The sequence below is a fragment of the Phyllostomus hastatus genome, unplaced genomic scaffold, assembly GCF_019186645.2.
Source record: "Phyllostomus hastatus isolate PE091 unplaced genomic scaffold, TTU_PhHast_1.1 phas_scaffold_317, whole genome shotgun sequence".
NCBI classification, from domain to species: domain Eukaryota; kingdom Metazoa; phylum Chordata; class Mammalia; order Chiroptera; family Phyllostomidae; genus Phyllostomus; species Phyllostomus hastatus.
This window is the reverse complement of record NW_025334023.1, coordinates 17,275,888-17,301,905: the sequence shown is the minus strand read 5'-3', so window position 1 is coordinate 17,301,905 and position 26,018 is coordinate 17,275,888.

Sequence of the window (26,018 nt, the reverse complement as noted above, 5' to 3'; positions counted from 1 at the left end):
CAGCACCAATCACCTTTCACCACTAAACCTTTTTACTTACCATATTTACTCTTTTTGCCTTAGATTTTAAGCTTCACATAAAGGAATTTTTTGTCTCCATGGGTCATTTTTATTTCTGCACTTATAAGGAGACGCACTGCAACTTTTTTAAACAAGATTATCTTTTTAAGGAATTTTATATAGCAAACACCCTTAGAAGAAATCATAGATAATATCACTCTTCAAAACAGAGGAAAGCATTTTTTTTGTTTGTTTTCCTATATAATAAATATGTCTCTTCAGGTCAAAAGCTAGCAGGTTTGTTCACATTACATCATAAAAGATTGACGTTTACTAAGCTTGGGCTTCCCTAGGAGTGATGCACAAGCTTGTAAACCATGCAAACCCACTGTGTGCCTAGAATCCTCTGAAGCCCCTTCCTGCTGTGTGACTTAAGGGGCAAGTGGAGCACAAGGGGCTCACACAAAGTGCATAGTGCCTGCTGTGCTATGAGTATTAATTCCTTTTTTCTCTGATCCAGGAGGCTTGTTTCTTGCCAGCATCTGTGAGATTGTGGTAGGCTGACTCATTATCTTGCAAGTAGGGAAATATTTTTAGATTCTCACACCTGTTGATGTTGATGTAACAGAAATGCCTACAGCTTTTTGAATGCACTAAATATATGTTGAGCTAATATGTGTTAATAAATAAGAAAAACCTATAATACTTATATGTCATAGTATTTGTCAAGTGATAAACCTTGAAAGTCATGATTTGTTGGACTAAAAACAAATTTGTATGTCAACACAATTGCAAAACAGAATGGTTAGGAATCTGGACTCTTATATCAAGCCAACATGAACTGAAATTCTAGTAGCACCTATTATTCTTTGTGTGACCTCGAGCAAACACTTCTCAATCTTAATTTCTCATTTGTAAATTAAAATAAATAATAGTATGTTTCTGTACTATTGTTGCATTAGATGAGATAATACAGTTAGTACCCTACCAAAGCTTACTGCTGTTATTATTTTGCCCAGCCCCCTTTCGGAGTCTTCCTTAGTCTATGAATAATAGTATGATTTACAGGGTCCAGAAATGACTTGTAAAAGAAGCCTGCCCTCTTTTATCTCTCAAGGAGCCATTGCATGGTATTTAACATACTTCAGATTCACAGAACTTCTTGAATCTGTAGCTTAATGTTGTTTACTCTTCTGAAAATTACTTAGCCATTATCTTTCAACATTGCTTCTGCTTTGTTCTCTTCCCTTTCCTTATGGCCCTGATGATTTTTTTGTTTTGAGTGATGGGCATTGTAACTTTTTTAATTTGGGGTGGGGGGAAGCTTGGAGACTAAGTACAATGTTAGCTTCCTTCACAGTAAATTTACATTTGCCTCTGGCACCTGGTTAGAGACACTAGCCATTTGGCTTACATAAATCTATTCTTAGGGAATAAAGTAATGCAAAGCTTTGCTTCAGTCCTTGAGGGTAGTTTTCTTTGTGTCTCTTTCTTTAATCATATAATATATTCATTTAAGGACCCTGCTCATATTGCTAGGGATTTCTATGGTGCTTCTCAAGGAATTCCTTCTCAAGGAATCTTTCAACTCTAATTTTTGTCCTGTTAGATGTACAAGATAGTTCACATTCCTCCCCTTCTTGTGTACACAGATGCTTTTCTGAAAAGCACCTGAGGGGCAATGTGGTCTCTAATACACTGAGCAACATTTCTACACGTTCTTCTCTTATATCCAAACCTATAATTTTTACTGCTTTTTTAGCTTCCTAGTGCCTTTAAACATATATATATGATAAACATATATATTTATATATGTATATGACATTTGTATACACATACACTCAACTTTTATAGATATTTTCATAGATGGAAGTCCAATACACTGTACATTTTTCCATTAGAACTTGCTCTTTTATATAAAGCTAAGTAGACTAGTGACTAATTAAGATAGGGGATATTTGTTAATATATAAATTACATTATGCTATATATTTATGAATAGTCAACTATAATACCTGAAATTGTATTTATAATATATCTCATTATGTAAAAGGAATAAAAGTATAAATAATAAAATTTGTGAAAATTTCTAGAATAAGTATAGTATTTTTTAGATTAACATCTGCAACCAATCTTTAGAACACAAACACCCTTGGAAATAGAAAAATGATTATCAAGTTAAGGAGGAAGGGAAAGAATGGTCAATTTCCAGGGTTTTCAGAAGTGAACTAAATGGTTCCTTCAGGTAACCCTGAATTATCCAGGTGAAAAAGTATGTCACAGTTTCACAATTTTTTGGTAGATCATTTTGTTAGGTCATTTGCTAGTGGGGGAGGGAGAGAATATGTATCATGAAATGTAGAAGCACCGATGGATCATTGAGGGGCCTACTGAGCAGTGTGGTGAGGAATACTCATCTGTTCTGCCCACTCTGCTCAAACCTGAGTTAGTATACTCAGAGGGGATAATGAACTTTTCCTTCCACTGAGTTTGCCTGTGGGTACAACATTGTAACAGGTACACCTCCACCTCATTTAAAGCCTTAATATCCACCAGAGCACTTCCTTCTTGTCTCAGGAATATATATTTTTTCTTTTTTATTAGAGTTCAAAGTAGCTTAAATGTCCTTAAGTCATAATTTGCTTTTCAGGCCACTTGCCATGAATTTCTTCCCTAATTTCAAGCAAAACAAAAAATTAAGCTCAGCTTACTGACTAAATTATTTAACAACCAAAGAGGTAGCTTTTCTTATTGTAAATGATGCAAAATTGCTGCCCCAACTCTTGACAAACTTGAAAAGAATTAGTGAAGAATAGTTTCTTTTTCAGTGAAATGAGGCAGAAATTTTGTTTTAAATTTTCAATCTTGTTTTAAAATAGTATTTCTTGAGAAAAAAACTTTCTTTTATGGGCATGTCCAGATTTATACAAAGAGAGTCATTGTGGTGTATTAACTTGTACATGTAAAAGGTGATTCCCTCCCTTTTGGGTATCTTAAATACATCGCCCACCCCCCAGCTTTATTCAGGTATAATTGACAGATAACATTGCATAAGTTTAAGTTATACAACATGTTGATTTAATATAGATATATTAAAAAATTATTATGATGATACAATTTGTTAACACCTCCATTATCTTATATAGTTACCATTTTTGTGTGTATGGTGAGAACATTTAGGATACACTTTTCTAGCAACTCTCAAGTACATAATGCAGTATTATTAACTATAGCCATCATGCTGTACAATAAACCCCCAACTCTTCCATCCTACAACAAGATATTTGTACCCTCTGACCAACATCACCCCATTTTCCCCAACACCCCACCCCCTGGCAGCCACCATGCGTTCAGCATTTTTAGAATCCACATATAAAGGAGGTACTTTGTCTTTCTCTGTCTGACTTATTTCACTTGGCATGATGCCTACAGTCACAAATGGAAGAATTTTCTTTCCTTCTCACAGCTAAATACTACCCCACTGCCTACATACCCATCTTTATTTATTTGTATATGAATCCTTAGGACGTGTTCGTATCTTGGTCATGGTGAGTGATACAATAGTACCCATGGCAGCAGGGCAGGGAGTTGCAGATACTTCTCTTCAAGATCCTGATGCACTACCCTCAGTTGTATACTCAGAATTAGAATTACTGGATCATATGGTAGCTCTGTTTTTCATTTTTTGAGGAATATCTATAGTGGCTGCACCAGTTTATATTCCACAAACAGTGCACATATATTACCTTGCTCCATATTCTTGCCAAAACTTATCTCTTGTTTTTTTTTTTTTTAAATGAGTCATTCCAACAGTTGTGAGGTAATAATCACATTGTGATTTTGAAATCAATTTCCTGGTGATTAGTGATTTTGATGATCTTATGTACCTCTTGGGCCTTTGTATGCCCTCTTTGGAAAAATATCTGTTGAAGTCCTTGGTCCATTATTTAATAAGGTTGACATTTTTTTTTTACCATTGAATTATGTGAGTTCCTTATATATTTTGGATATTAACCCCTTATCAGATAATTGATTTGCAAATATTTTCTTTCATTTTGAAAGGTGTCTTTACATTTTGTTGATAGTTTCCTTGCCATGCAGAAGCTTTTTAATTTGATGTAGTCCCACTTGTTTATTTTTGCTTTTGTTGCTTGTTCTTTTAGTGTCATATCCAAATATTCATTGTCAAGTTCAGTGTAAATAAGCTTGTCCCCTATGATTTCTTCTAGAAGTTTTGCAGTTCTGAGTCTTATGTGTAAGCCTTTGTTTTGAGTTCATTTTTGTGAAAGGTGTAAAATAGGACTTCAATTATATTTTGCATATGGATATTCAGTTTTCTCAACATCATTTGTTGAAGAGACTCTTATTTCCCTATTGAATCTTTTTGATTCCTCTGTCAAATATTACTTGATGGTATATGGAAGGATATATTTCAAGATTCTAGATTGATTTCCATCAGGCCTCTGTATTTGTTTTTAATACCAGAACCATACAATTTTGATTACTACAGCTTTATGACATAGTTTGATATCAAGAAGTGTGAGGCCTCCAGCATTTTTATTTCTTACAATGGCATTGACTGTTCAATATCTTTTGCAATTCAATATAAATTTTAGGATTGTGTTCTTTATTTCTTTAAAATATGCCAATAGAATTCGTTTGATAGGAATTACATTGACTATATAGATAGCTTTGGCTAGTACAATCATTTTAATAATATTAATTTTTGATACATATATAAGCTATTTTCCATTTATTTTGTGTTCTTCAATTTCTTTTATCAATGCCTTACAATTTTAAGTGTTTGGATATTTCATTCTATGGTGAAGAGTTTTAAATGAGTTGTTTTAAAATTTTAAAAGATTTTGTTTACTTTTATAGACAGAGGAAAAGGGAGGCAGAAGGAGAGGGCGAGAAGCATCAATGTGTGGTTGCCTGGCCTACAATGGGGATCTGGCCCGCAACCCAGGCATGTGACCTGGCTGGGAACCAAACCGGCAACTTTTGGTTTGCAGGCCTGTGCTCAGTCCACTGAGCTACACCAGCCAAGGCCTATGGTGAAATTTATTCTTCAGTATTTTATTGTTTTTTTTTATGTCATTGTAAGTATTGTTTTATTTCTTTTTCAGATATTTTATTGGTAGTGTATAGAAGCACAACTAATTTGTGTATAATTATTTTTCATTCTGAAACTTTATTGATTATTTCTAACAGTTTTTTTGGTGGTATCTTCAGGATTTTACATATATAATATCATATCATCTGCAAATAAATATTTTACTTCTTCCTTTCCATTTTGGGTGACTTTATTTCTTTTACTTTTCTAATTGCTCTGTGTAGAACTTCCAGTACTCTGTTGTATAGAAGGGATGAGAATGGGTGCCTGTGTCTTCTTACTGATTTTAGAAGAAAAGTTTCAACCTCAGTATGATAATAGCTGAAGGTCCTTCTTTACCCAAGTTGTTGAAAGTTTTTAGTATGAAATAATTTTGTATTTTGTCAGTTTCTATTTCTGCACCAGTTGAAGTGAACCTTTGATTTTTGTCATTCTATTAATCTGATGTGTCACATTTATTGATTCTCTTATGCCAAACTATTCTTGCATCCCAGGAATAAATTTCACTTGATGATACTGTATGATACTTTTAATAAGCTCTTGTATTTGGTTTTCTTTTTTTTTCCTTTTTTTTTTAGAATTTTTCCATCTATGTTCCTCAGGGATTTTGACCTGTAGTTTTCTTTTTTGTAGTGCCTTTATCTGGCTTTGGTATCTGGGTGTTATGCTGGCCTTGGAAAATGAGTTTGGGAGTGTGGCCCCCCCTTCAATTTTTTGGAAGAGTTTGAGAAGGAGTGGCATTAATTGTTCTTTAAATGTTTGGTAGAGTTTACCAGTCAAACCATCTAGTCCTGGACATTTCTTTGTTGGGAGGTTTTGATTACTGATTCATTCTCCTTACTCATTATTGGTATGTTTATCTTATCTTATTCATATCCAGTCTTGGTAAGTTGTATGTTTCCAGCAATTTACACATTTCTTGATTATCTAATTTGTGTATAATTGTTTATAGTAGTCTTATATGTTGGAAACTGCCCTGCCTGGTATCAGAAGCTGTAACCCCCACCAAGGCTAAAGCTGAGGGAACGACCTTGGACTGTAAGCCAACAAGGGGACAAAAGCTTATCTCCCTGGCAGGAGTGCCACTTCTGCTCCTTTTACTTCACCCTGCCTAGCCCCCAATGTTTGGTCAATTAGCCAACGACGGGTAAGACTGCCAAGGGGGGAACAATCTAAGACAGGCACGATCATGTGGGAGGTCCCTAAGGAAAGACTTCGGGGGCTACAACAAAAGGGGGACCCTTGCCCCTTGGCTTTGACATAGCCTGAGTCCTCATTGTCTGAGAGAAAATCTCCTAATCTCTTGGCTTCCTTAGTTCCCTTGCTCCACCTAAGCCTGAAACAATGATGGAGGGTGGTGCCACCCTGTGCTGGAAAGGGCGGGTTCCCTGGGTGATCAGGCCTAAGAAAGAATATGTAAAATCTTGTGAAACCTGCTTTGTTTAGAATGCTCTGAGTTGAATGATAAGGGTCCAGGGAAGAAGTAAGTTTGTTCCTTAAAGTTTTTTACAGCTCTTTAGCTATCTGATCCTCACTCAAAATAAGCCCTCAGAGTTCTTTGTTATCTATTATTTGATCCTTACTTCCTGGCAATGTTTAAGGAGCTTTACCTGAATTCTTGTGTAAACGAACCCAATAAAAGCCTGCCCAGGTGGGAGAATGAGACTATCTCCCCTAGGGAGGGTGGTCGAGACACTCCCCACTAGAGAGAGTAGCTGTTCATCCCTATTTCCCCACAGGACCTGGTTGTCTCTGTGTATGTTTTTTTCGTGTTTTGATGAGTATCCTCAGCTGCTATGGATACCACTGGCCCGGTATCCTCCACACTTATGATTCTTGATTTCTGTAGCATTCTAATAGCTACTCCTTTGTTTTTGATGGAATTTGTTTTCCTCCTCTTCTTTTTCCTTAGTTAGCCTAGCTAAAGGTTTGTAAATTTTGTTTTTTATTATTGTTTTTTAAAATAGCTCTTAGTTTCATTGATCTTTTCTATTGTCTTTTTTGTCTCTGCTGCATTTATTTGTGCTCCTATCTTTGATTTTCTTCCCTTTTGCCAGCACTAAACTTAGATTATTCTTTTTCTAGTTCCTTGAGGTATATAGGTTGATGATTTATTTGATATCTTTTTATTGTTGTTGTTAATGTAGGCTTTAATCAATATAAACTTTCCCCTTAGGTCTGCTTTTGTAGCATCATTATAAGTTTTGACATGTTGTGTTTTTATGCCTGGTTGCTGAGCCTCCCTTTTATTTCCCCAGTGTTGGTGCTAGATTTTCAGTTCTTCCTGGCCCACAGATTCCAGATAGCTTTCTGCACATGCTCACTAGCTTTCGGCCAAAGCTCACTCTTGCTTCAGTTTGGAGCATGCACAGAGAGCTTGCCATGGGGTGGGAGGGTGTATGGGTGAGGCACCCCAGGGGCTTTTGTATGGGTCTTTTTTGGAGTCTGTGATGTAATGAGTAGGATCAATATCCATTTGACACATTCCTGTTCCCTGGCTGCTGTTTTCCCAGCCATTTATACCCTACAATCCTCAGTTCCCACCATCTTCATGTAGCTCTCACAATCCAATACTCTGGATGGTGTCTAAGAATCTGTCTTCTTTGGCAATAACCCATACAGGTGGAGAAGCCTAGTGCTCCCATGCATACACTCTCTTTTCACTACATTGGGGACCGGGTGATGCATTTAAAATCAAGCTGTTCCTACCCTTTCAAAAGATTTCAGTCTCAGATATTGTTGTTCCAACCGTGTACTGAAATTTCACTGTTGCTGGACTTACACAAAATCTCACTTGTATGTGAGGACTGTTGAAGTCTCTTTTGTTCAGGTGCTCAGAGACTGCAGCCTATAGGGGCTGGAGCTGGTCTACAGGCCACTTCAGGGTCTGCGGCTGAGACTGAGGTCTCTCTGCCTATGATCCAATACACATGTTGGAAAGATTCCTCCTGGCTCTTTTGGCAGAGGGTGTTGGATCCCACAGTTCTCACAGAGGCATCTTGTCCATAGGGGATGCCAAATTTAATTGTTGTTGGTGGAATATTTTGAGGGACATCATATTCTGCCCTCTTGCTTGGCATATTGCTTTTGAATTTTATCAATCCCTTTTTTCATGAATTCTAAAATTAAATGAATTTTCTTTAAGAGACTTTCTAAACAACCAAGGAACACTTTTTAATCACAAAAATATTTTTATGTGCATACCTTATATACATACGGTTCAACATCTCAAGTTCAGCATCTAGAGTCCCTCACACTAAAAACACTTTCTGTTGAATTCATAAAGTATAAGTGCAAGTTTGCTGAATTGCTTAAGGCAAGTAGCTAATGAAGCCCAAGACATAGATTTAGTTTCTATACAGGAGTCCTCAAATGGAGTGGAATCTTTTTTGAAAACTTCATGTATCCCTTTTCTTTTTCTCTTTATTTTATTCTTTTTAATTTACATTTGTTTTCTTTTTCTCATTATTTTCTTCACTTCTTTGTTTCTTTTCTTCCACCTGCATAGGTTTCTTACATTTCCCATAATGTATAAGACATATTAATGATTACCAGAATATTTCAGATACTTGGGATATCAATAATACAAGTTTACCTGGCTGGCGTAGCTCAGTGGATTGAGCGCGGGCTGGGAACCAAAGTGTCCCAGGTTCGATTCCCAGCCAGGGTACATGCCTGGGTTGCAGGCCATAACCCCCAGCAACCGCACATTGACGTTTCTCTCTCTCTCTCTCTATCTCCCTCCCTTCCCTCTCTAAAAATAAATAAATTTAAAAAAAAGACTGTGTTTATCTTTAAAAAAAAAAAAAATAAAAAATAATACAAGTTTATACACTTTAATTTTTTCTTTCCACTTTTGCTCTATTAAATTCTACCCTCCTCATTGTGAATTATGTATATAACATATATCTTTGAATATATATTGTATACAGGTATGTATTTTTCACATCCTGTTTTATAGTTAAATAAGATTAAAGGTAAATTATAAGAAACATACAAATATGGATAAATGTGTTAATGTCATTTGAAATAGATTGACTATTAAGGAAAACTATGAATAGGTTTCCAGATCTGTTTTATTGAGTCCTAAATCAGGAGAACACCAACTATTTTTTTCTATTTAGTGTCTCTTTATAAAAGTCTTCCTAAGTTACGTACATTAAAAACTGTGCATATCCAATAACAAATGACCTTTATTGGCAAGAGTACAATGAAAGCAAAGGGAAGAAGCTTTTTAAAATTTTGAATTTATACCCCTGTTATTTCGGGGATAGATTTGATTTTTTTTGTTTGTTTAAATAAAAAAATCACAGGCTATATAATTAGTCACTTAACATGACTGCTCAGTGAAGAACAGCCCCTTCTTGAATTCATTTTTAAGTTTCTTATCCATAGATATGCTGCAAAAGGCATCTTAGGATAACTTTCTTGGGCTGTATTTTTTTTTCCACCGGATGATTCAGCCTGTTTTAAAAGATGTGCACATTTGGCGTACACTATACTGTGAGCTTACCAGAGGACTATGAAATATAAGTTTCATGGATTGTTTTATTTCCAGTCTTAATTAAATGGAGACAGTCTTTAAGTAGGCTACTAATATGCACTTCTTCTGTTTTTATTCTTCTGAGTACATGACCTTTGTTTATTTGATCAAAAATACCTCTCCCTGCATTGTGGTTTACAATTTGTTATTGAAATAGTAGTGAAACACAAAAATAAAATTTGGAATAGGATAATAGCCAAGTATTAATTTGAAAAGTTATTTGGGTGAGTCTGGAGTCTTCAAATTGTGATATCTAGTATTGTAGATACCACTAATACTAGTAATGTAGTATTGCAGTATTGTAATATCTATTTAAACTACCAAGTTTTTCATTATGGCTTAGCCAGAAAGTTTAGAGTCAGGGGAAAGATGATCTGAGCTAGGAGGAAAGAGAATTGGAAGCAAAATAAGCTCTTCCTTTCTAGCTCCAGAGAATTGTGAAAGGGGGAGAAAGTTATCAGTAATGATCATAATGCCTTTGGGGACAGAATTACCTGATGCCAACCAAGGATACACTGACATAAACTAGCTTTTAGTATATTTCTCCCCTTCAGTCCCCAAAATTTGGTGGCAGGGAAGTGGTGGACAGGTAATTCAGAAAGAAAAGCATGAAAATTCCATTCTCAGTTAACTGTGCCTTAGGAAATGTGATATATCATACGAAGATGTTGTCACCTTTTGGTAGCATGTATCTATTTCTTTCACAACTTCCTAAAGGAAATAATCAGTATTTTTCCCAAATTATTCCACAATGAGCTCACTGAGTGGGTTTTTCAAATGATACTTGAGAAGCTCTGTGATAGAATGAGAATGATTGTAATCAACTCAGATGTGTCAAAGAAATCACATCTTATATGAGACCCAAAGCTAAGGCAAAATAATTATAATCATTTACAATTGGAAGATAAGAAAAATTAAAATGTGAAGACAAAGGCCTAGGTGGTAAGAATACAAATGTGCATAGGTAGCCTAGCATCACTGTTTAGCATCTAGCTTATAAAAAGCGGAACTCATAAAATAATCAATATTAATCAATATCCTGAAACCACTAAAATTGAATTATGCCATAATAAACAACTCTCTCTTCTTTCATCCAATTTGATTAAAGTTCCATGACTGTATTGACTGTTTTAGAATTAGATAGCTATGCCTCCCACTTAAAATGCACTGATTTAAAGAAGACCCATCTACACAGTTTAACTGCAACAGTCCCCAGAGCTCAATCACCTCAAGTAGTTATAGAATTAGAGACAAATTATTACAAAACCTTTCCTTCAAGAGAATGATTCAAACACAACATAGACCTACAAAATTAATACAACAAAAATATTTGAACAAGGTTAATGCTTTTAGGGTGACCTGAGTCAGAATTCTCACAGGATTCCAAGGATCCACTAGTAGAGATTATTACAAGACTCCCATGGTTTAAAACACCATATAGGATCTCTGGAAATATGGTTTCAGAACTTACATTTTTTATTCTGAATTGAAAATATATAAAAATAAGTGTAAACAAGCCTATCACATTGAATTTTATGTACATTATTTAGTCATGGCAACATGTTTCATTTATAGTTTTCTAATGCCTGTGGACTCATCCAAGTAGAATGCAGAAATAGAATGCTTGTATTATTATAACATATCCTTAAGAATAGAAGCATGCAAAGGTGACCAACACTTCCATGCCCATGAAGAACTAGCCTTATATGATTTATTCATGTTAGATAAAAGGGAGATAATGGAAAAATTAGCCCTTTAATTTTTTTTGTCCATCTACAGGGACCCTCACCTCTTTTTCAATGTGCTGTTTACACAGACCAGCATTTACATTATGGAGCTGAAAGAATGCCTATCAATATAGTGACACTGAAATGTCAACTGGTTGTCCTTAGCATGTGTACATCTTAAGGAAATGAATATTTACCCCCACACACCACATACACAGTACCTCACAGAAGAGACTATACAAGCTCCCTGAACATTTCTTAGGACTTGCACTTTAATGAAGTCTTTGGTTTCCTGGGATACACTTTAGTAGTTGAGGGTATTAATACTAGATAGGAAATTTATCTATTAAAAAATTCCATATGTATATTTACAATTTACAAAACTTTTAATAAACTAGTATACATTACTAAAGATTTTAGAAAAAATATATAGCAAATAACCTTAATGGGACAAATGCTTATTATACCACGTGGCCATTCATCACCAATGACTTCTAATGGTTGTTCATTTTTTTATTTCAACCTGTCTCAATTTTGCTGGATTTTCCACTTTTTTAAAAAGTATTTTAGCTCTTCATCAATTAACTTACTCTAGCTACTACATAAAACTTACCAGAACCATTTGAGTCTCTGGGTCTTGTGCATACAGTGGTGGAGTGAGTGTGGGTGGGGGTCGAGGTATATCTGAGATTTGTTCCAGCATTTCAGTGGTTACAAAATAATCCAGGTTCTTAATTTCTCCTGGAATCAGTAAGTTAGTTAAGGAACTCAGTAAGTTATATTTTTCTAGGAATTTGTGTATTTTATTGTAGGGAACTGTTTTGTTTCAGTCTGGCAAATGTGACTCAGGCCTGTATGGAAAACTTACAGAATTGAGGTGGTGGTCAGGAGCCCGACCCTCAAACTGGCTTTTTCCATGGGAATCAGGCCTAGAAAATGCATTCAGACTGTTATGACTTGCTCTTGCTAAAACTCCCTCACTCTGGTCTGAAACAGTAGATGTTTATTGTCTATCTTCAAGGTAATTTCCAAAGCCTGTATGAATTTTCCCAAGGATGGAGCTAATCAGCTTGCCATCTTTCCCTTCTGCATTTGTTATTTTCATCTCTTTGTACCTAAAATGTAGACAACAATGTTCTAGGTAATAGATAATAAATCCTTCTTTGATGTAAGACCCGAGAAAACAATAAAAGCCTGTCCAGGCAAGGGTCAGTGCGCTCTTCCCTTGAAAGAAGTGGCCGCAGGACTGTCATTTTAAGAGAATACCATACCATCCTTTTTTCTCCACAGGATTGCTGTAGTCTGGACATGTGTTTTTGTCTTCATCCACAACACGCAGACTCTGCTGGCTGAAGTCTGCCACATTTTATCTTATACTTTTCATATTTGTTGACCTAAATTTGTTCATATTTTCTTATTATATTTGAGTTATATGTTTTATGTAAAGTACACAAATATTAAGTGTATGACATGATTTATTTTTACCTCTGTACGTATCCACATAATTGCAACCCAGATTAAGATGAAAAACCAAATGCGGTGCCCCCGTGTGTTCCCTCCCACCTTTTTGAACTGATACACCCCAAAGGCAATCACAGTTCTGACCTCTGTCTTCCTAGATTCATTTTAACTAATTTTGAACTTCTTAAAAATCAAATAAAGTGATATGTATTTTTAAACTTGGCTTATTTTACTCAGTATTATACCACAGAAAATTGTCTGTGATATGTAGTTACAGTTTTAAAAAATGTGTATGGAATACCATGACTTATCCACTTTATTTTTGATAAACATTTAATTTATTTTGAGTGTTTGTATTTTTTAATGAAGCCTCTTTGGATATATTATATATATACATGTATATGTATACACACACACATATATAATAATTTTTTTAATGAGGACATATATTTACATCGAGTGCTTTTACTATTGCCTCCATGCCTGTGACATCACAGCATCTCCTTTTCAGTTCTATATTAGTGTAATTGGTCATTTTTGCCTTTTCTATTTTTTTATTAACCTCATCAAAGCTTTGAGAAATTTATTGTTATTTTCAGAGAATCACTTTTAGGTATCTTGAGCTACACTGTATGCATGTGTATTTTCTTTCATTGAGTTCTACTCTTTTTTTTTTTACTGTTCCATTCTTCCTAACATTGTAATATTGGGTTTATTTTACTGTTCACTATATTATAACCTCATGATGGAACATTAATGATCACTAGTCTATTTTCTCTTCTAATTAGGCATTTTAACCTTTCCATTTCCCTCTAAATACTGCTTTGGCTGTATTCCAATATTTTAAAATATAATAAAATCATGTTTTTATTCTGTCCAAAATAGTTTATAATTTCCATTTTATGTATATATTTGAGCCTTGAATTATTTAGCATTTTTTCTAAATTCTAAGAATATCAGGTATTTCTAATTATATTTTTGTTTAGATTTCTAGCTTACTAGCATAGTGAATAGATAATATTATCTTACCATATCAATAATGTCAAATTTGTTGCAATCTACATAACCCATGATATAGTTGATTTTTAAAATGTATTATGCATGCTTTAAGAAAATGTGTAATTTAGGATTCTGTGGTTAGACAGCTATAACTATCCATCAATTGATGATTGCTAGATGTGCTGTTGATATCTATTTCATTATAGAATTTTGTCTGTTTTTTTTTTACCCTGGCTGGTGTGACTCAGTGAATTGAGTACCGACCTGTGAATCAAGGGGTTGCCAGTTTGATTCCCAGTCAGGGCACATGTCTGAGTTGCAGGCCATGTCCCCAGTAAGGGGTGTGCAAGAGGCAGCCACACATAGATGTTTCTCTCCCTTTCTTTATCCCTTCCTTCTCCTCTCTCTAGTAATAAATTAATTAAATCTTTAAAAAAAGAATTTTGTATGTTTTTTAAGAAAATTGAGAAATAATTGATATACATAAAACATTGTATAAGTTAAGCTATAAAATGTGTTTATATAATACATTTACATATTGCAATATGATCATTACCATAGAATTAGCTAACACATCTCTATCATATCACATAATTATTACTTCTTTGTTTGTGATAAGAATTTCTCTTGGCAACTTCAAAGTTTATAATCATACAATATTGTTGACTGTAATCTCTAGGCAGGACTGATTTATCCACTAGTTGCAGGTTTATACCCTTAAACAGTATTGCCTCAATTTTCCACCTTTGAGTTTCTAGTGATGAGAAAAGTATTTTAAAATTCCCAAGATTGTCTAGTAAGGATTGTATATTAAGGATTGTCTGTGTCTACCAAATGATTCCCCAGTTTTTAAAGAAATAAATAAATATACACACACATACACACACACACACATATGCTGTGATACTTGATACACATTTTAATTACCATAACCCACTGGGTTTCAGTTTTTTAAATGATCAAATGACTTTTCTATTACTAATAATGGGTTTATCTTAAAATCAATTTAATGATATAACCATATAACTTTCTTTTGATTATTATTTGCACTTTCTATCTTTTTTGCCCCTTCTTTCTGTATGTTCTGGAACATAGAAAAAAATATATGTATTCCGAAAAACAGTTAAAAATGATGGTCCACTGCTTCTACATTTTGGTTTTTAAAATGTTAGTTATATTATCAGAACTCAAGAAACATGTTTCTATGAAGTAATAAAGTTACAAATATGAATGCTATTATGTTAACCAAACTACATTTAACATTTAGATTTAGGTAGGAATTAATATGAAAGTAAAAACTCCATTGAGATTTCTATTTAAATAACATAACACTAGTTTTACACTGTAAATACTTATGTTGCCAAAATACAGAGTTAAGGGCCAATGATTAATTGCACCTACAGTTAAGAAAAATAATCCTCATTTTTATAGTTATCTATAACTCTAAACACAAATTATTAGTATTTTCAAAAATCACCACAGCCACATATCATAATTTAAAGGTATTTCTTAGCTTTTGAAATGTTAGCTATGGAACTGAGAACACTGTAATTTCTGGTTTCATGTTCTTTTAAAGATGAAAGAGAAAAGATTACCCTGGAATCCTTAGGAAACTACAAATACTTAATGTCCAAAAAAATGACAGTACCATGGTCCAATACATAAAGCAGCTGAAAAAGCGAGTATGGCATGATTTTAAGAGGCATTGCTTGCAGTTATGATCATCAGTAACATCTGTGACCACAAGTGTTAGCAGAGACTCACGGAATGTGAATGTGAATTGATTATCCATAGACCATAGGGAACTACTGTGCCAGTGAAAAATACTATACAATTTTGATGCTTTGACACATTTTTCTTTCTATAATGTCAGTTCTTTTTAGTTGTTGACAGAAGCATGACTCTAAGCTGACTACTAATAACATAATTCATTATGGCAAACACTTGGCATGGGATTGGATTAGTGAATATGTCTAATTTATCCAATGAAGTACACCAGAAAAAATTTTGATACTTTTGATCAACCTTCCCACTAATTACACTCTATAGGAATAGGATATCTCCTCAGAATCAGACTTTCTTATGTTTCACTTAGCAAAGGAATCATAACTGTCATTAACCTGAGAGTTTTGTTAATGCAGAGCAGTGTTACTGTCTGCTTTCAGCACTTTTAACATAAACCTAACAATATACCAAATAAAGCTATTCAAGTACATTCAGTTTCTGGACCAGAAGAGATAGGCTGTAAAATCTGAGCTAGTTTATAATGGTTTATAGAAGTTATAAAAGTCCACAATTGAAAGCTTTGTATTTCAATTTTTTACTTTAATTTCTCAGCAAATGCAGAATGCAGACCATGAGGCATAAGAAGTGTTGAATTGGTAAAGTGTTGAATGGTAATGGAAATTGCATTTGTCTTAATGCGTTTTCCATGCATGTGGCACTCGTTATGCTGCTCTCTGCATTCCTGAGTTTCATTATTTCACTGAGCCATGTTAATGATGCTGGGTAAGACACCAAAAGAAAGGCCCAGTGATTTAACCTGGACATAGGGGTCCAGTCAAGCAAATTTCCTTTTCATATATTACATTTGAGAATTAAATAACATACATTGTTTTTAAATGTTTCTGTCACCATAAACTTCAATTACATAAACACATTAAACATTATTTACCTTTTTCTCTCTATTCATTATTTTCCTTCATCCTGATAAAAATAACATAATCTGACTTCTTTAAAACTTGATGTAAAAATTGGTCTTTACTTTATAAAACTATACATGATAACCTTTACAGGTAATTCCATGGAAATTTATATTTATTACTGTGAATTTTTATTCTTTTGTAGGTAATTTGCATATTAAGGAATGTGCGTTGCCAACAGAAACAGTCCTGAAAAATGGTCAAAAAGAATGTAGAAGAAAGGTAAATTATTTAAAGGCAATTCTTTACAAATTTTGATTCATGAAAAATATTTCAGTGGAGTTTGTTTCAGTTTACAAAGACTCAAGCAAGCAAATGAAACAGACAAAATCAGCTACTGCCAGCCTCAACCCTCATGACTAGAGAAGTGAGGGGTCTGGACTACCTGATCGCAGAACTCGCTTGTGCCCACTGGTCCTGCTTGGAATCTGTCATGTGTCAGGACAACTTAGATACACTGAACGTTGGCTATGATTTTTCCCATGTCTCTAAGAGCTACCACAATAGTAAATTTACCCTGTCTTTTGTCATTGTCAGTGTCTTAATTCCCATGTCTTAAGTTAGTATCCCCTATGCAATAAAGTCTTTATTATCTGGTGTTATACTCTGGTCCCATTCATCAAGAACCCACAAAATCCAATTCTATGAGTCTTCCTCCTGTGTTCAGCTGGTGTATGCCAACTAATTCTTGAATTTACATACATAGCTTCTTTCCTCAACTGTCAGAACAAATACATACACACCTGAGTTATACTGAAATGTAACCCATATTTTTGGCCTGGCAACTAGAAAAGGTGATGGGGTATGGCCTTAGATGGGGCACATATTGCCTTATGAGAAAGAGGTTTCTGAAAAATATTTCAGTATAAGAAGTTTCCTGACCCAAGGGAAGTATTGACCACCAGCACAAACACAGCGGATCTAAGTAAGGACGTGTGATTGGAAGGTCAATATCCTCAGGGCCATTTATTCATAGGTCATTTTCTGAGTTTTCAGAACCATAGATTTTCCCTGCCGGGGCCCTCATCTTTACAAAACAGGCCTGTCTTGACTGAGCATACAAATTTCTTTGCAGCTCTGTTAACTCTTAACAGATTAGGTCTTCAGTCTGCCACTCAACTGCACCTAACCTTCTACTACAGGTGGTGAGGACTTCTTTTAAAGCTACTATACAAGTTCTTACTTAGTCATTAGCAGCATTTGGTTTATCATTTTCTTTCTTCAAGGTATCAGTATAATTTAGCAGTAATCTTCCAATTCCTCAGGCATCATTTTCTCCATATTATTTAAAATAACTTTATCATCATACCTTTCACAGCATTACCCACAACTGAGGTTAGAAGGCAGGCATTTTTTCACCTCCCCAACTGTCATTTGTTAATGTTTTTTTTTTCTAATTCAGTCACCCAAAAGTATCCAAATGTCTAAAATAAATCAGAATTGAAAGGGTTAGTCCAGGGTAGGTTTTCTATGAAACAAGGGCTTCTAAGTCCTTTCAGAATTGACTTGTGGGTTATATACATCAACTCTTCAAAACATATCGTTATCCCACCAGAATATGGTAATTGAGGTGGAAGGATGGAGACTACTGCAGGCATCTGAGACTCATCAGTCTTCTTGATGATTATTGCAAGTTGAGTCTGAATGCCTCAAATAAATCAGTGTTCATGGTTAGTCTAAGATGGCTTGCTGTGGAGATTGGTGGATCTAAACATGTATGGATTTCTTAGGCAGTCACATCCTTTTTCATCCACATTTAGAATGCATTCAGAAGTACAGGCACAAGATGAGGGTCCAGAAGCCTCCATTGAGCTGAATTCATAAATGTTGCACATACAAAGAAAGCTACCTAGCAGTGACCTCCCTGAAAGAAGAAGGAAAGTAATTGCTGGGAGATTTCTCAGGTGTATCAAGTGCCATGATGTGATTAGAATCTGGGTGTGTATGGTCCAAAAATTGATGTCCTTAATCAAAAATATGCTATAGGGACTCTCACTGTAGTAAGAATAATAAGGTTTTCTACCTTGAAAGTGACCAAGAATATAACCCCCAAAACAAGTGAAGAAATATCAAAGAAGATCACAATTGCGAATACAGAAATTTGTGAATTGCACAATCCAGAACACTGATATAACCAAATGTACCCCGTATGTGGAGCAACAGAAACTTGCATACATTTCAAGATACTTTGGTAGGTTTTTTCTTTTTCAAAACTAAATATACTCTCACTATTATTCAGTGGTTGTGTTCCTTGGTGTTGGCCCAAAAAAGTGAACTTACATTCACACAAGAACTTGTGCATGATATTTATGGAAGTTTTCTTCATAATTGCCAGAAGCTGGAAACCAAGGTGCTCTTCTGTAGGTGAATGGATGAATAGGCTGTGATACATGCAGAAAAATGGAATATTTTTCAGCACTAAAAAGAAATGAGCTATCAAGTTTGGTTTAAATGAACTAGCAAGCCATGAAAAGACATGGAGAAAATGCAAATTCATATTACTAAGTAAAAGAAAACAATCTGAAAAGGATATATACTATATAATTTTAACTATATGACATTCAGGAAAAGATAAAACTTGGAGTATAAAAAGATCACTGTTTTCCAGAGTTTGGTGTTGGGGAGAGTGATGAATAGGTGGCATACAGAGGATTTTTAGGGTAGTTGAATACTCCCTATGATACTATAACAGTGGATACGTGTCATTATATGTAGTTATCTAAATCCATAGAATGTACAACACCAAGAGTGAACCCTCACGTGAACCATGGATTTGGGGTGAATGTGATGTGTCAGTATAGGTTCATCACAACTGTCACAAATGTGCCACTCTGGTGGAAAATGTTGACCATGAAGAGGCTGTGCATGTGTGAAGACAAAGGGCCTTTGTAAAATCTCTGCACCTTCCTCTCAGTTTTGCCATGAACCTAAAACTTCTTTTAAAAAGAGCCTTTAAAAAGCAATGTTTTTTAAAAAATCTAGAAGCTGTATTCCTCAGGATAGCCTCAAAGAATTCTACCCATGATAATATAAATTGAGTAAACTTGAAAATGAACCACCACCTCTCCCCAAATTTTCTTACAATATAACTTTCTTGTTTTTCCTCCACAAACATTTCTTATTGGTCTTGAAAATAAGAATCCATGATTGCAGGTGAATTTGGAGCAGCATAAAAATAAGTAATTAATCCTTATGTCCTGGAGCTGAAGTGCGCCTGGTCATTTGTGTCCTTAAAAATCACTCTGTTGCTTCAGTGATATCAATTAAGAAAGTAAAGTGCTTTATAGTTCTCTCTACTGAAAGATCTCAATGCAGAGAAATGCTTCTTGGGGTTATTGACAAAGAAAGTGATGCATCAAAAACATTTAGTACTGTGTCTAGCCTGTAGTATATCTTCAAAAAACGTAAGGCACTCTTCAAATATTATTAGCTATCAACATTCTATATAAGAAAAATATATAAGATATTTGAATTTTTCTATATAAGAAAAATTATATAAGTTAAATATATAAGTACCATTTTTATTAATGAGTATACAGAGTTATATTAGTTTTCTATATTTTTCTATTCATTGTCAGCCTTCTGTGGTTTGTGGCTGAATCACTCTAATCTTCGTCTCCATGTTCACATTCCCTTGTCCTCTTTGTGTATATGAAATATCCCTCGCCTACCTCTTACAAGAACACTTGTGATGACATTGAGAGCCCATCCAGATAATCTAAGCTGATCTCCCCATCACAAGATCCTTAAGTTAATCACATATACAAAGGTAATTTTGCCAAATTACCTTTCCCAAATAAGGTAATATTAACAGCTTTCAGACCTGATAACTTTGGGGGACATTTTTGAGCCTACCAACTATAATCATATAACATAAAATTAAAATGTTGGACTTGGTGCCACAGACCAGAATCTTGTTGTGCCACTTACCTTCAAGGTAAACTTGATAATAAAACTGGCTGACACGGATGAGTAATTACACTGTACTCTGTCCTAGGCAGGAAGCAGTGTTTTATGCAGATTCTCATTTATACTCAGAATAGCCGTGTGAAATAGGTACAGATAGTCCCATTGTACTTATGCAGACACTAAATTTTCACCAACTACAATTAGTCAAGATGCACACAGTCAGTGATATCGTAAGAATACAAACCCAGGCCTGTTGCACTCCAGCATCCACGGTTTTTACTCTCTCCTGCACCCCATTGTGCTAATAATTGGTCTCAGTTCAACTATTTATAAAACAGTATTACTATTTATCTAACATACAATTGAATGAACAAACGTGTAAGATTAGATGAACAAAAATATGTACATTTAATAAATTGTGACATTCTACAGAAAATGTATTATTTATATATTTTAAAAGAGCCATTTTCAGTCTTTTATCAATGTAATTATCACAGCATAAGCATTTGAAATGCTCTCTTCTTTGTTCTAGAAATCAAAGTTCTCTCTCTACTAGTGACATACACAGAAGAGTCTGGGTTTCAGAGGCTGCCACTCAAGTCTGACTGTCATCACAAAATCTTAACCATTTCAGAGTGGACTCAGATTTGAAACATCAAGAAAACTTGTCAGTTTATAAAGAATCCCTTCTTTGATAAGGCTCTTACTTTTAGAAGGTCAAATCAATACAACAAAAAGGATGCCTCATTCTCTCAAAAGGCTGACTAAATGAATGAAAGAACACACAGAAAATGGGGATATGTGCAGCTTTCTTTTGGGTACCTTGGGTATTAGAATTAAGTGGTAGAAAGATCATTTGTTAATATGAAAATTATATTCAAGCAGTGAGACTTTGAGAAGGAGATAAAGGAAATCACTTTCATCCCTGGGTCCATGGATAGAGGAGTTTCTCCTGTGTGGTGTTCAGATTATCAGGCCCAACTTCCAGTCAAGACTTGTTAATTTTGTCCTTGAAACCGTCTGGAAGAATCACAGCAAAGCAGGGCAAAGTACACGGGAAAGTTAAAGGGGTACTTTAACCTTCAATGTGTAACAAAGAACAACCCCAGGAATGACATTTATGTCCAACATTATAAATTGTTTAAAATTTTTAATTATTGTGTAAAAATTTTAATTATTTTAGGTCTAATGTTGTGACAACCACTATTCTGGGTTATTCACCTATTTTTGTCATATTCAACTTGAACTAATCTCTTAGGACAATGTGCTAGACCCAAATACATATTTGTATTGAAGGAGAAAAAATCTTTATAAGAAGTATTTCTTTTAAAGAAGCTCCCTTGTTTAATTAATTATCATTTATAATCACTGTTGCCTCTCCCGGTGATGTTCATCTCCTTTCCCAACCAAGTTAGAGTGCCGTCCTGGGTATCCACACCACACCCCTATGCTTTTTTCCCTGTCATTCATTTGTTCACTCTAGGTTGTCATTGTTCTTACTAGTGAGGTAAGGCCAAATGTGGTTATCTCGGTATCTCCAGTGCCCATCGCCAGGCCTGGCACTTAGAGGGTTCTCAGTAAGAGGCCTTACTTTGTAACACCTCTGCCTAAATCTCTGCACTAGCACACATTACCCCTAGAATACAGCTCCAATTCCTTTAACTGTTATGAAAGGATATTCATTATCCAGTCATTTTTCCATTGTACCTGATTTCTTGCCATTCCTTTCTTCACTCTAGCAGCATAAAAATTCTTCTCATTCTCTTTTACAAAGGTATATGCACAATTTTTGTCTGTATAGACCACAAATCTATACTTTTGGAGGATTTAAGGGTCAAATAAGTGGCTGAAGTAGTGAAAAGAAACAAGCTAAACTTAATCCTCGGTATTTGTATACAATCATGTGCCACATAATGATATTTCAGTCAACCAAGAGCTGCAGATATGAAGGTGGTCTCATTAGATTGTAATGAAGCTGAAACATTCCTACTCTGGTGCCACTGTAGCTGTGGTTACCTTGTAGTGCAACTCATTACTGTTTTGTGCTAGTCAGTCTACCAGTTGTGACGCTATTGGCTAGACATGCCAGAGGCACTCACCTGAACTCAGGTGAATTTCCCACAGACAACCCCCTGTCTAATCCAGAGTTAAAAGTGAATGAACCCTTGTGCTTCTTGCTACAACTGCAAGACACCTTTCAGCAATAACACTTAGAAAACTTTGAAGAAGAGGGAAATAAGCAAATACCATAAGGAAAAATAAACCATCAGGGATTACACAATCTATATAATGTGTAGGGACAAAAATAATGGCCTTTTTTAAAATTGCACTATTTTGAAAGGGGGTGATATTATCCCCTTTACAGGGTTCTAAAATATTATTGTTCCTTTATAATAATTAAAAGAATGTAAAAGACCATTTTTATCCCCTTTATTTTAAGTTAGCTAAAATAGCCTTTTTTTTCTTTAGATATTTTCTTTTTTAAAATGATCCCTTTAACCTTCCTTTGTCCAATGCTTTGCCCCAGCTCTGCAGTGATTCTTCCAGACAGTTTCAAGGACAGCTGGAGCAGAAGTGGTTTCTAGATGGTACAATGAGTTCAACTGAGCCCGGTGAATTCAATTTTTTTCTTAACACCTGGATGCCAATTTTATACATACTTCCCTGATGTGTCTTACATAATAGCTGGGCCAAGGGGAAGAAAAGCCACTTCTGCCACCCATCTGCATACTCTGACAGGATACAGGGGTTCAGGGCCCTCATATTCGAAAAGCATGCTGGGCTGCCACAGAAGTAGGGGGCCAAGGAAGCTGGGAGGTCCAAGGCAGCAGTTTGACTCCAAAAAAAATAAAAATGGTACTTTAAGATTAGAGCTATAAATGCAACACACAATAGAACATGAATCAATTATGCCTCAGTTCATTATAATTGAACAAAGTGCAGTTTAGAGCCTAAATTTCTTTGAGAATTAGACCTCCTTTACCTCAGTAGCTCCCTAATCCTGGCTCCATAATGACACAAATCTCACTGCATTCTAGTTTATATGGTTCCTTACCAACCACCTCTCCCCTCAAACTGGCCTCCAAAAGTACTTTGATCACACAGACTTATGTTTGTCACATATTGTTAGCTCCTAGAAACTAAAACAGTCTGGTGCATAATAGATCCTCAATAAATACATATTAAAGAAGTTTAAATGTGACTTGTTGGAGTGTTTCTCAATTTTATTAGGGTCGGTAGGGGATGCTAGCCTAAACAAGGTTATAAACAGATGTATCTGAATGCAAATAATTGCTACACATTAAAGCTAGCTGCCCACAGAAACTGGACAGCACAAAATTGAATATATTAAATCTCATTACAGATTTTTACTTCAATTTCCTTAGGCTTTGAAAGCCCCTTTAAAATTACTTATTTTCTAATATTTTCCTCCAATTTGTTAAAGTAACTTCACAATAGTAACCCTTATTCCCCACTGAACAATAGCCCCTTAGAGAAGGAAAAACAAAAACATCCTTCAGGGGGAAGAAATCTCTAGTTTTCATAATTCAATACTTCCCTCCTGCTAGGATTTACTAAATTTTGTGTTGACCAACATATATTACTTGTTTTCTGTTTTTCACTTTTGTTATGCCCTTTTTCTTTCTCAAACTATATCTTAGCAAATGTACACACACATATACATACATATAACATTCATTTATAAATAATATGTTAAATATTTTTGGATTGCTGATGCTGCCATCAGATATGTTTCTTTTGGCACATATGTTCACCTGACATACTTTAACTCAAATTTAGGGCTTTCTCATAGATGTTTTTGGTCATAATTTTATAAATAAATGCTTAGTTTCTTTTACGTATTTGTGTCTATAGCTTATCGCAACAAAACAGAATGCTTCACAATGTGTTATGAGAGTTACCTGCTATTTTAAGAAAACAATGATATAAAAGAAGGAAAAGGCAGATATAAGTGGTTAATTTGTGCCTTTCTTAACAGACCAAAGAAATACTAAAACAATATAAGAATTTATTATCAGGAAAAGATTCTTATAAAAAATCCAGATCGTATTTCCATACTTAACTTTCTGAACCCTGGAGACCATTTAATTTTCTGGATAAATACAAGTTACTTAAAGATTTGCCGTATTCCACAGAACGCTATAATTTAATGGGATGTTAGTGCTCTAAGGGAGGGTTGCTCTAACCTGAGCAGCATGGATCCCCAGTGGTCTCTGGACAGGCTTCAGTGGATTTGGAAATTCTATTGAAATTATATCAATGGTTTGAGTAAATTTTTATACATATATACACATCCTTTAAACAGTCCACGCCACAGTCAAGGTTAAGAACTTCTTTCACCGCTACCTTAATGAGACGTTTATTCCAAGCTGTATATTTCACACAAGAGGAAACTGAGGTTTCTGCATTAGCAATATTGCATATCCAGTATCAGGCATCAACATGACAGGAAATTGATTTTCCTGTTTCACGTGCATGCTTTTTATTTATTTTGTAACTCTGGTCCAGGTCATTAAAAAACAAAATAGTGTCAGCATTCACTCAATTCATTCATTCACTGATTTAATAAAAGGTTTTGACTGTCCACTATGTACACGACTTCGAGTTAGACAAACATACAATCTATTGAACACAACAGACAGACTGTGATCTCAGTTTATAATGTTGTAGAAAAAAAAGTGAAAACACCAAGTAAACAAAGTGCATACAAATTTTAAAGTTTTGGTAAATGTAATAGAAAAATTCATAATCATTTTAAGAAGGTGCCAGAAGAACCTTCTTGAGAAAGATACATTTAAGCACAAACATTAAGTAGGGGAAGGGACAGCCAGGTTAAAAGTGAGAGATGAGTTTTCTAAACATAAGGAGGAATATACGAAGAGGCTATGAGAAGATAAAGGTTTTTTCTAGATGTTTTTGAAGAAGCATATCTAGGCCTGCTCAAGTTCATGAGCATGGTCTGAAAGGGGAAGACTGGAACACCTCAAGGATGGAACCAGGCAGGTGTGCATTATGGAGGCCTGGAGAGGGCACCGGACAAGCATTTCTAATATTCTGGAACTACCACATTTTTACAAACACAACTTATGTGTTTCCTATAGCAACCTTTAGAAACACATGTTATTCTGATTTTGAAAGGTGAGTAAACAGAAGCCTGTCCAAGGTCATACGTTTAGGAGGTGGCAGTGGTAGAATTCAAAACCAGGTTACTGTGAGTCAAATGAAGCTTCGTCTTTTGGGCCCTACACTGTGCAAAAATACAGCAGGTATTTTTTTTTAAACCTAATACTCAAACTTATCTGATGTACGAGAATTGATTTATTTTTTTTAGCTATTTATTAAGTAAAAACCCTGTGCCATACACATCGTAGGAGTGAGATTCTAAAATAGAAGATAATTATACATACATGTGTAGGAAAAATCTGTGTTATGAGTAACTGGGATCAAGAATTTTTTTTTCTATTTTTCACTTTTCATTCCCTTTGTCTTTTCTCTGCTTATGGAAATATGTTGGCTTTTTAAATATTCACTACTAACTCT